Below are 10,377 nucleotides of genomic sequence, written 5' to 3'. Positions count from 1 at the left end.
GTTCTTCATTTAACCTTCATAAGTGCTTCTCATCTTCCCAAGAGTCTTCATCGACGTCCTTTTTAATGTCTGTGTAATATTCTTTGATTGAATACACTGTGACTTATTGTCTTCTCTTTTCTGACTACTTGGGTCGTTTCCAGTAAGTGCAACTATAAATAATGCTGCAATTAACATCTTTATTTCCTTGGCTAAATTGTGTTTTATGAATTAAAAGCAGCTGAATAGGCTTCTGTGTCATATTCCTTTTTGAACAAAAATGGAACGTCCTAGTTTCATAACAAGGAACAATCTAAATTTAGGCTCACTGACAGAGCTGGGTGACAAGTCACAACAGCAGTGGCAGAGTTCTGGAAGTGTTTTTAAAACAAAAAGTCTATTTCGCTTATTTGTCTCTCTTTAGGGAACTGAATAAGTTTTGTGTTATTTCATTTTAAAATGAGTCTCAAGATCAGCAACTTTACTCTTAGAGGATTAAAAGATATATAGTATCACTCCGGTTCTGTCACCTTCTGTAGAGCTTGCCACATGTGACCAAGGTTAAGGTTATCCATGAATGCATAATTTTCAAGGTTTTTGAAATACTGGGTAAAACAATCTTCCCTCACTGTCCTCAAGATTGGTTCCAGGACCCCCATGGAGACCAAACTCCACAAATCTCAGGTCCGGTGTGTAAAATGGTAGAGTATTTGCATATAACTTATACCCGTCCACCCATATACATTGAATCATCTCTGGATGAATGACAATAGGCCTCACCCAATGTAAATCCTATGAAAACAGCTGTTACACTGAATTGTTTAGGAAATAATAACAAGAAAAGGTACGTGCTCTGATGTAATTTTTTTCCAAATATTTTCAATCTGCAGTTGTTTGAATCCAAGGATATAGAACTCATACATCTAGAAGGCAGATGATAGTATACAAGTATTTTTTTAAATAAGTATTTTGCTGCCACAGATAAAACAATACCTGGTGAACATACAGCCGCTGTTGAGGGACATGTATTTTTTTTTAAAGGATCAATTAGAGTCTTAGAAATTAAAAGTATGCACTATCACAGCTTTCCATGGTAGCCCACGCTGCGCTTCCCAGATGCAGCGTGTACTTTTATCTTCGTTCTTTCCCTCTTTTTTCTCTTTACTCGGTCCAATATTGCTCTGCAGAGCCAGTTTCTCTCCCACTCTTCACTTCTACTTTCTCAAATAAGCTTTGCCACTGCTTTAAAAAAGAGAGAAATCAAAAGTATGATAATTAAAATATAGAACCCAACAGAGTAGATGAATCCTGATCAATGCAGCTGAAAATAAATCATTGCCCAAATAATCAAACCACTCAGAGGCCATCTGATATGAATTTCACATACAGAGAACTGAGAGAGAGCATGGAGGACAGAAAAACATAAAATAAATTATCCAGAGCTAACTAAAGACACAAGTATTTTTTGTTGAATGAGTTCGCAGCAGCCGATCACAGTGAATAAAACATTAGCACCTGCACTAGTGAGTTTTGCATGACTACAGTAAGATGCCCAAGACTGGTTATTTATAAAGTAAGGACAGGTTTGTGTAGCTCAGTGTTGGAGCTCAAAGTCGTGGGTAGAGCAGCAGAGTTCCAGTGGTTTGGCCTCGGCTAACACAGCAGATGACAGTGGTGGTGTGTGTCAGGGTGAATGGCCCCTTCTAGAGCCAGATAAAAAGGAAGCAGAGGTTCAGGAGGGGGGGTCCCCTCCAGCTAGCATCCTGACTAGCCTCACCTCTTAAAACTGCACAGCACCCTGGAGACCAAGGCTTAACATGTGGACCATGACAGACATTCATTCCAACCACAGCAGCACCCTAGGCACTTCTAGGCACTCCAGAACAACCAAGCTGAGGACGAAGCTCTAAAAGATTCCAAAATGGGGTGGGGTGGAGAGGACCTGGCCAGCAAAGGGACAAAAACCCACTTGGCTCTACCTCACTCACCATGAGGGGGCCAGGAAACAAAGGAGCAAGATCTGGAAAGTCTGAAGACAAAACCTATTTCAAACTTTGTGTTTTCTACCCCATCAAATGCTAATCTTTAAGTATCAGATCAAAACACATCCAAGATACATACAAGAGCTCCAAGAGTTTACCGTCCATGAGTCAGTTGTGCACAAGCCGGTTAAGGATTAACTCTAACAAAACAAGCAAAACAGTCAATAAATTTAAGAAAACAGGATGAGCTACAAATAACCACAGTGAGGGGCTGGGGATATAGCTCAGTGGCATAAGCGCTTGCCTGGCAAGCACAAGGTCGTGAGTTCAATCCCCGGTACTGCAAAAAAAAAAAAAAGATACAAAGCAGAAATAACCACAGTGAGGGGAGAAAAATAGGTAATAAAACCAAACCATTAACAGTCATCGCATGAGCTGCATGGATAGAAAAGTGAAATGCAGAGGAGAACAAAGTGTCTGTCTACATATTTCTCGATGCATAATATCTTTAAAAAATAACTGAAAACTTGCAACATATACATGAATCAAAACATCACAGCATCCCCCATGAAATATGCAATTACTGTGTGTCAACCAAAACTAAAAATTTCCAAAGAATTTCACCCTGGGATGGGGGAGCTTAGTGAGAGAAACTGATAAGACATGAGGGGAATTCAATTATGCTTTTAAAAATGTCTTGACTTATTCTGGAGTAAATAAAATTACTGACTAATTCTAGACCTTGCCTAAAATCTTTAAGGGTAATTACTAGGAACAGAGAGATGAGTAACTTCTTAATCTCAGATACTGGAGGAAAAATAATAGAAAAAACCAAAATGACCAAGCCTCAAAAGACAAGAAATAAGGCATAAAATAAGAGCTATTGAACAATTTGAGGGGTGCACAAAGGAGGTGCGCTCTCTAGGGGCAAAAGCATGCTTGCGGTGATTGTGGTGAAGCAATTGGATGTGCACAGGTTTGACCCTGGTGCAGTTAACAGTTTACCTTTACAGCACTTTCTATCAAATAAAAGCACGACGGTTTATCTCCGTCTATGTTACTCACCAGATCTGGCATCTTTCAGCTTCTGGTTCTTCCCCAAAGTCAAAATGATCATGAAAGGTAAATGTTTTCAATCAACGCAGGACATCAAGGCAGCCAGAACAGCACAAGTAATGATACAAAAGCGGACTTCAGAACTGCTTCAGAAAGTGGCCAGAATGATAAGCTGCGTGTGTTCAAAGCAAGCGGAGGATGTTGAGGGGAATTCATGGCTTCCTGTCTTTTACTGTAGTAAATTTTCTTTTAATTTAAACACTCTCCAATATTTCAACACACCTCATATACACATTACCTTTTTTAAAATGATCGTTAATTTAAAACCTTGTTTGAAAAAATACCTAGCAGGGCGTGGTGTTGCACACCTATAATCCCAGCACCTGGGAGGCTGAGGCAAAGGATCACTATGAGTTCAAGGCCAGCCTGGGCTACATGGTGAGTCCAAGGCCACCTGAACTACACAGTGAGACCCTGTCTCACATACACACACACACACACACACACACACACACACACACACACACAAGTGCCAACACCCACTGACCATAGATGAGACAATGCTAGTAGCTAAGAAGACTCCAGACTTCTCTGACCCAGGGACACTGGACCCAGAGGTGCCCATGGGCTGATGGGCAACCTCACCTAGCTGTGCCAGCACCTTCCTGATCCACTCCCGGGATACAGCCTCACCCTCCCCGCCTTCAAGGTGGTGGCCCCATACCGCAGCCTCGGCAAGTCCCACACGGTGAGGGATGCCCCCCCCCCCCCGCCCAGTAAATCTGTCCAAGCTTCAACTAAGTGAAACTCAGGCTTCTCCTGCCACCTGGTGGCCATGTCTTTTTCCTTGCTCAGCCTCCAGCTGCCTCCAGCTCACTGCCAGAACCTCCCGTGCTTAGGGATGGACCAGAGGACCGCAGACATCCATGATGTTCCTCCGGATGCACAGCTAATCAAGGTGGTGCTTGGGCTAGGACTTCGGTCTCTTGGCTTTGGTGTCATTTTACTTTCACTCATAGGAGGCATTTTGGGGCAGTTGAGCTCCAGGGAAAAGAGGGAGAGAAGGGCAGGTGGGAGAAGAGAAATGAGAGGGAGGGAGGCAGGGGGCGGTCACCTTGTACCCAAAGCATAGGCAGGACAGAGTGAGTTCCCAGAGAACCGACAGAACCAGTGCTACCCTCCCCTCCTTTACTTCCTCTCCTGGCTCCCGCACTCCCATTGGGAAGGACTGAGAACACAGGAAACAGGTCAGGTCTTCACTTGCACACCAGGCCTCCACTCCAAGCAGCCCCAAACTAGGAGATGGAGAAGATCTGATTCTAAATCTGGCTGAGAGTCTGGACTCATAGTCAACATAGACAAGCTTGTTACCACCTCTGAAACTCAGCCAGGATTGTGCATTAGATATGAGCCCAACACCAGGTGTGGCGGTGCACACCTAAATCCCAGCACTAGGGGAAGCTGAGGCAGGAAGACTGCATGCTGCAGTCCAGCCTGTGCAACTTAGTGATTTAGCAAGGCCTTGACTCAAGATAAAAAAATAAAAGGGCTAAGGATGTAACTCAGTGCAAAGGCCCCCCTTGCTGGAGGAAAGGATGGGAGGGAAACTGGCAATGATGCGTGAATCAAAACATCACATCCAGCAGCCAGCAGAAGTGGGAGCAGAAGAAAAGTAGCTCTTGATAATGTCCAGAATCACATTCATCAGCACACCAATCACTGCTAAGCATGGAATTTGTTTCACACCTTGTTAAGGAGACTCTCATCATCCCAGCTACAGCTGGGTCAGCAATGTCCCCAAGGGCCTGGGTGCCAGAGGCTTGGTCTCAGCTCATGGTGTTAACGGGAGGTGGTAGAACTTAGATGTGGCTGAGTCGGAGAAAGCTGGATGACAGGAGGACCTACCCTCAGAGGGCACAAAGGAACCCCATCCCTTTTCCCCAATTCTGTCTCTTCCACCCTAGCATGAGGTGGGAAGCTTCCTCACACTGTGACATACTGTGCTGCCACAGGCCCAGAGCAACAGGGCCAAGTGGCCATGAACTGACACCTCTCAAGCCATAAGCCAAAATCAACCCTTTCTCCTAATCCATTAATCATCCTGGCTATCTTGTCACAGCAACAGAAAGCTAAGAAGACAATCCCAGATGCTCTTATTTGACTGACCATCAGGGATGTGTGGGTGGTCAGGCTGAGAAAAACCTCAGAAGGCTGGCCTTGGAACTGAGAGTTTATCGTGTTAAGTCCCACTGCTGGTCAGCCAACTTCCAGAACTCTTTGTAACTTGCACACTGAAGCTCTGCACCCCTGAAATGCTGCCTTGCTCTCCACCTCCCCAGCCCCTGGTGCCCACAGTTCTACTTCCAGTCTGTGACTTGAAAAACTCTAGGGACCTCATGGAGGTGGAATCCTACTGTATATGTCTTTTGTGACTGGTTTATTGCCCTTTGCATTATGTCTTCAGGGTTCATCTGTGATGTAGCAGGTGTCAGAATTCCTGCCCTCTTTAAGACCAAATACTATTCCACGATATACTGTATGCACTGGTCCATCCATTGGTGGACACTGGAGTTCTGTCTTTTGGTGGTTTCCTCCTTTTGGCTCTGGTGAGTGATGCTTCTGTGAGGTGTGCAAGTATCTCTTTGTGCCCCTGCTTCCCGTCCTTTGGGAATACACCCGGAAATGGAGTTACTGCACCATACAAGGATTTTATGCCTAACCCTCACGATCTGCCATATTGCTTTCCACAGAGGCCGCACCATCTTACATTCCCACCAACATAACACAGAGCTTCCGAGTTCTCCACACCTCACAAACACTTAATACTCTGGATTTTTGTATAGTCACCATTCCACTAGACATGTTGGGGTGAACTTTTTTTTTTTTGCAGTACTAGGAATTGAACCCAGGGTCTTCACACTAAGCTACATCTCCAGCCCTTTGTTTTATTTTATTTTTTTTTTTTTTACTTTCAGACAGGGTCTTGTTAAGTTGCCAAGGCTGAGCTGGAACTTGTGATCCCCCTGTCTCAGCCTCCCAGAGCACTGGGCTTGCAGGCATGTGCCACCACATCTGGCTCACCCCACTTTTGACAGAGAACCTCTGCCTCTTTATCTCCAAATTATAAAAATGGGATGAGTTGAGCATTTTTTAGGAATATGGGCTCCACTGAGGTTAATCAAGGTATGAATCTGGGGACACGAACAAGGCAGCGAGGGTCATCCGGGGTCCTTAGTCACGAGCTTTACAATATCGCCGGCTACATCTTCTGCCACCTCCTCCGTGACCAAGCCCCACGTGGGGCAGCTTCTGTGAATCCTGGTTTCTGCCACCGCGGAGGCCAAAAGCACAGCAAACAGGGAGAGTGAGAAAGCAGCCGAAAGTCAACAAAACGGCCTCATTTCTGAGCCTTCTCTTGACACCTGAGGCCTCCTGTTCCCTCTTCTTCACCTTCTCTCTGTAAGCAAGAGTGTCTGGGTCCTTATCTCCCTCTAATCCGGTTGGGAAGTGCTGGATGTTCCTGACAGGCTCTCGGGGCCGCTGCACGGATCAAGTGAGATTACAGACAAGCAAGCACTCAAGTTTGAAGTGCTACATCAATGTACAGGATTATTAATAATCTCCCATTGATCTCTTAATACAGAAAAAATAGAAGCCTCCTCCCCCGGGGTTTCCATGGCAAAGAGATGGCTAGGACTCTCCCCTCCTCGGCTGCTTCCTCTTCTCTCCAGGGTCCAGAGCTCCGGCCCTTGTAATTCCATCACCCTTGCGGTTTGTCACCAACGCCACCTTGCTGTCAATCAGAAGTCGCAAGCCTGTTCTGAGTCAGGTGCACAGAGTGGTTTGGCTTGGCTCCTAGGACATTATAAAGCCATTTTTACCTTGTAGAGAACATGCAGAAATTGGGGGGAGTATTTTCAAAATTCCAGGGTTCTGACATTTTTGAAAACATTAGAAGACCCGGAGTCCTATCCACGCAGGGCTTGCGTTTCTCCCCTGTGACCGGCTTGAACTGGGGATTTGGACTGTGGGCCTGGGACACATGAGAAGCTGAGTGTGTTTGGCTGTCACCCTCTGTGTCTGTGAACTCACTGAACAGCACCAGGGAGTTCAGTTTGGGCGGGCGGGTGGCCATCTGTAAAACCACCGCCCCACCATGTGGTCCCCACTTCCTGGTGAGCTAGGTCCTTCAAAATGCCAAGAAGGGCAGTGTGCTGCCAGCCTCTGGGCGCCACAGCACTGCCTCGGCTATGTGTCTCTGTCTGTCTTGATCAGTGTCACGGCTGCCTGCTCACGCATGCGCATAGCTCCCCTGTCAGATGAGGGAGGGGACGTGGGCACAAGGTACCGAGGTATAATGGGAACCAGGGTCTCTCTCATCCACCCTGGGTGGAGATCAGGACTCAAATATTTGGAGATTGAATTTAATTAAAGTGGGATTGTAGTGGCCTTAGCCATATGCATCTCGTGGTTTTGTGCAAATCTTCCATCTCCCTTTGCTGTAAGCAAACTAAGGGTCCCCAGACTGGAGTCACTGCAATTCTGTGTCCCTACAGGCCATCAGGGACTTGAGGGCCCCAAAAATCTCAGGAGAGAAGCATCTCCATGGGAGATGAGCTGGTACTGGACCCAGGATTGCTTAGTAAACTGTGTCCAGAGAGGTGGATGCTCCCTGTTAGGAAAAAAGCCTGAGATCCTCCTGCCTCAGCCTCCCAGAGTGCTGGGATTACAGGCTTAGTGAGACTGTTTCAAAATAAAAAGATCTTGGGGTGTAGCTCAGTGTGAAGACCCTGGGTTCAATCCAAGTTCTACCACTGCAGGCCTGGGAGACCAGGGTAGAAGGGACTGAGTAATGAAAACACTTTCAAAAAGCAACCTAGACCCCTTTGAGCACAGAGCCTAAGCAGACCCTTCCAGTACCTGAGCCAGATTCCCAAGGAAGTGAGGTTCTATAGTAAACAAGGAAAGAGATTGATTCTTTTTTAAAAAGCTATACCTCCTGGGATATTTAAAAGCTGATTAAAAGGATAAGGATGAAGATAGAAGTACAGAATAAAGGTTTAGAAATAGGCCCACGAGTACACCATCAGTTGATATTTTTATTTTGCTGTGTTGTGGTGTTGGTCAAACCCAGGGCCTTCCACATGCCAAACATGTGCTCCCCAGCCCCTCATCGATTGATTTATGAGAAAGGAACCAGGCTTCCAGGGTCACCCACAGGGAAAGGAATAGTCTCTCCAAGAAATGCTGCTGGAACAATGGCACAATCACAGGCAAAAATAAATAAATAAAATCTTTAACCCTTATCTCACACTGCACGCAAAAATTAACACAAAAATGATCACAAACTTTAACGTAAGGGTTGAATCCTCAAAGCATTAGAAAAAAAGCACTGGATCAAATTTTTGTTACTGTGGGTTAGGCAGACATTTCTTAGAGATGACACCAAAAGCATAATCCATAAGAGAAAAAAATGATAAATTTTGACTTAATCAAAATTTTAAAACTTTTGCTCTTCAAAAGTACTAAAGAAAATGGAAAGACAAAAGCCGTGGACTGAGACAAAATAGATGCAAAACACATATCTGATAAAATATGTATGTATGTATGTATGTATATCCACAATATATAAAGAAATTCTGCAACTCAGTGACAAAACAACCCAATCAAAATGAATAAGCTGGGCATTGTGGTGCACACCTGTAATCCCAGCACTCAGGAGGCTGAGGCAGGAGGGTCGCTGTAACTTTCAGGTCAACCAGGGCTACAAAGTGAGTTCAAGGCCAGCCCTGATCTGCATAGTGAAACCCTGTTTAAAAAAAAAAAAAGTAAAATATTTCAATAGACATTTCACCAAGAGCTACATAAATAACTTATAAGCCCACAAAAAGATACTCATTACTATTACTGATTAGGGAAGTGCAAATTCAAACCACAGTAAGATACCATTAGACACTCACTAGAAGAGCAAGATCTAAAATACCGCCGGTGGGCAAGGATACGGAGAAAGTATAACTCAAATATTGTTGATGGGAATGCAAACTTAGAAAGCAGTGTGGCTGCTTCTTTAAATGTTATGCATACAGTATCAGGACTCTCAGGAGGAACAGAATCAATAGAAAAATATATGCATAATTATGCAAGGGGATTTGTCAGGTAGGCTCACAGGATCAAAGGCAGAAGAGTCCACAGTGGCCATCTGCGTACTGAGAGCTGCAGGATCCAGGAACAGTCCAACATTGAAAGCCTGGAAGGTCACTGTAGAGTCGTAGGTGCGAGTCGGCCTTGGAGGGCTGAAGAAATTGCAGATCCGCGTCCAAAGGTGACGCCACAGGTTGGACCTCTTCCAAGACAGAGACACTGCCTTCTTTTCCTTTATCTGTCCAGGCTACAAGCTTATTGGTTGGTGCTGCCCACTTCCGGGGTGGGCCTTCTTCTCTCATTTGTTGGGCTATGTGCCAATCATCCATAGACCTACTCAGAACTTTACTAATCTATTAGCCACTTCTTACTTACATTGATATACCATGATAACAACCACACATATACTTGCATATAAACAGCAACTCAATTCCTAGGTATCTGTTCTCCCAGGGAAAATAAAATAAAAACTGAAAACACAAATATCCCTCACTGATGAGCAGATAAAATGTGCTATAGCCACACAGTTGAATATCGCTTAGCGATCAGAGGGAATAAACTACCGAGCCATCATTAAACAAAAGCCCAATGCTAAGCTAAAAAGGTCCAGACTAACGTCTGCATTTTGTACAGTCTCATTCACATGAGATTTCTAGACAGAGAAGAACTTCAGAGCTGGTGGATCAATATGTGTTTGCCTTTGAGGTTAGAAATAGGCAGGAGGGACTTGGCCAAGGTGGTGTGAGAATGGAAGTGGCCTAAATGGCAGAGGGGCTACTGAAAAGGGTTGAACTGTACCCTTAGAATAGTTACAATTTATGGTTTGTAAATTATATTTCAATAAGATTTGCATCTGCTATAAAATACTCAGAAATCTTAACCCCAAGAATCTATCCGAGACACATTTTAGTAAAAATACAAAATAACCCACGCATTAGTCTATTGCAGCATTTTTTTTTTTCCTAAGCCGAAGGCTAGAAACAGCCCAAAGTCCATTGGTAGGGGACTGAGGAGTCATCTGTGGTATATTTGGGACACTGCAACTATAAAAAGGCATGAAGTAGGGTACAGTGCACACCAGTAAACTCCAGAAAATATCATCGAATAAGAAAAATAAAGCTGGGCGGGGAGCGCCAGCCTTCGGGCTGGCTAGCTTTCTGCCTGCTGGCTCCCGGTGGGTGGGCCCCCAGCGCACGGGGAGCCTGGGGCGGGGAGCGCC

At 44.9% G+C, this 10,377-nt stretch overlaps 2 long non-coding RNA genes across 2 annotated transcripts in view; both read right to left on the bottom strand.

Annotated features, from left to right (window-relative positions):
- Nucleotides 1–824: 824 nt before the first annotated feature.
- LOC106150020 lies at nt 825–3,059 on the bottom strand. The gene is made up of 2 exons (XR_001236542.1): nt 3,027–3,059; nt 825–1,221 (listed from the first exon to the last, which is right to left on the bottom strand). It is a non-coding gene; the product is annotated as an uncharacterized LOC106150020 (long non-coding RNA).
- Nucleotides 3,060–8,785: 5,726 nt separating this feature from the next.
- Nucleotides 8,786–10,377, bottom strand: part of LOC102008922 — a 7,159-nt gene continuing 5,567 nt past the window's right edge. Inside the window, exons 3-4 of the long non-coding RNA XR_001236540.1 lie at nt 9,184–9,405; nt 8,786–8,826 (exon numbers count right to left, since the gene is read on the bottom strand). This is a non-coding gene — a long non-coding RNA (uncharacterized LOC102008922). The remainder of the gene's footprint in view (nt 8,827–9,183; nt 9,406–10,377) is intronic.

The sequence above is a fragment of the Chinchilla lanigera genome, unplaced genomic scaffold (genome assembly GCF_000276665.1).
Source record: "Chinchilla lanigera isolate Chin_1 unplaced genomic scaffold, ChiLan1.0 scaffold00059, whole genome shotgun sequence".
Classification (NCBI taxonomy): Eukaryota; Metazoa; Chordata; class Mammalia; order Rodentia; family Chinchillidae; genus Chinchilla; species Chinchilla lanigera.
This window is presented reverse-complemented; position numbering and strand designations above follow the sequence as displayed.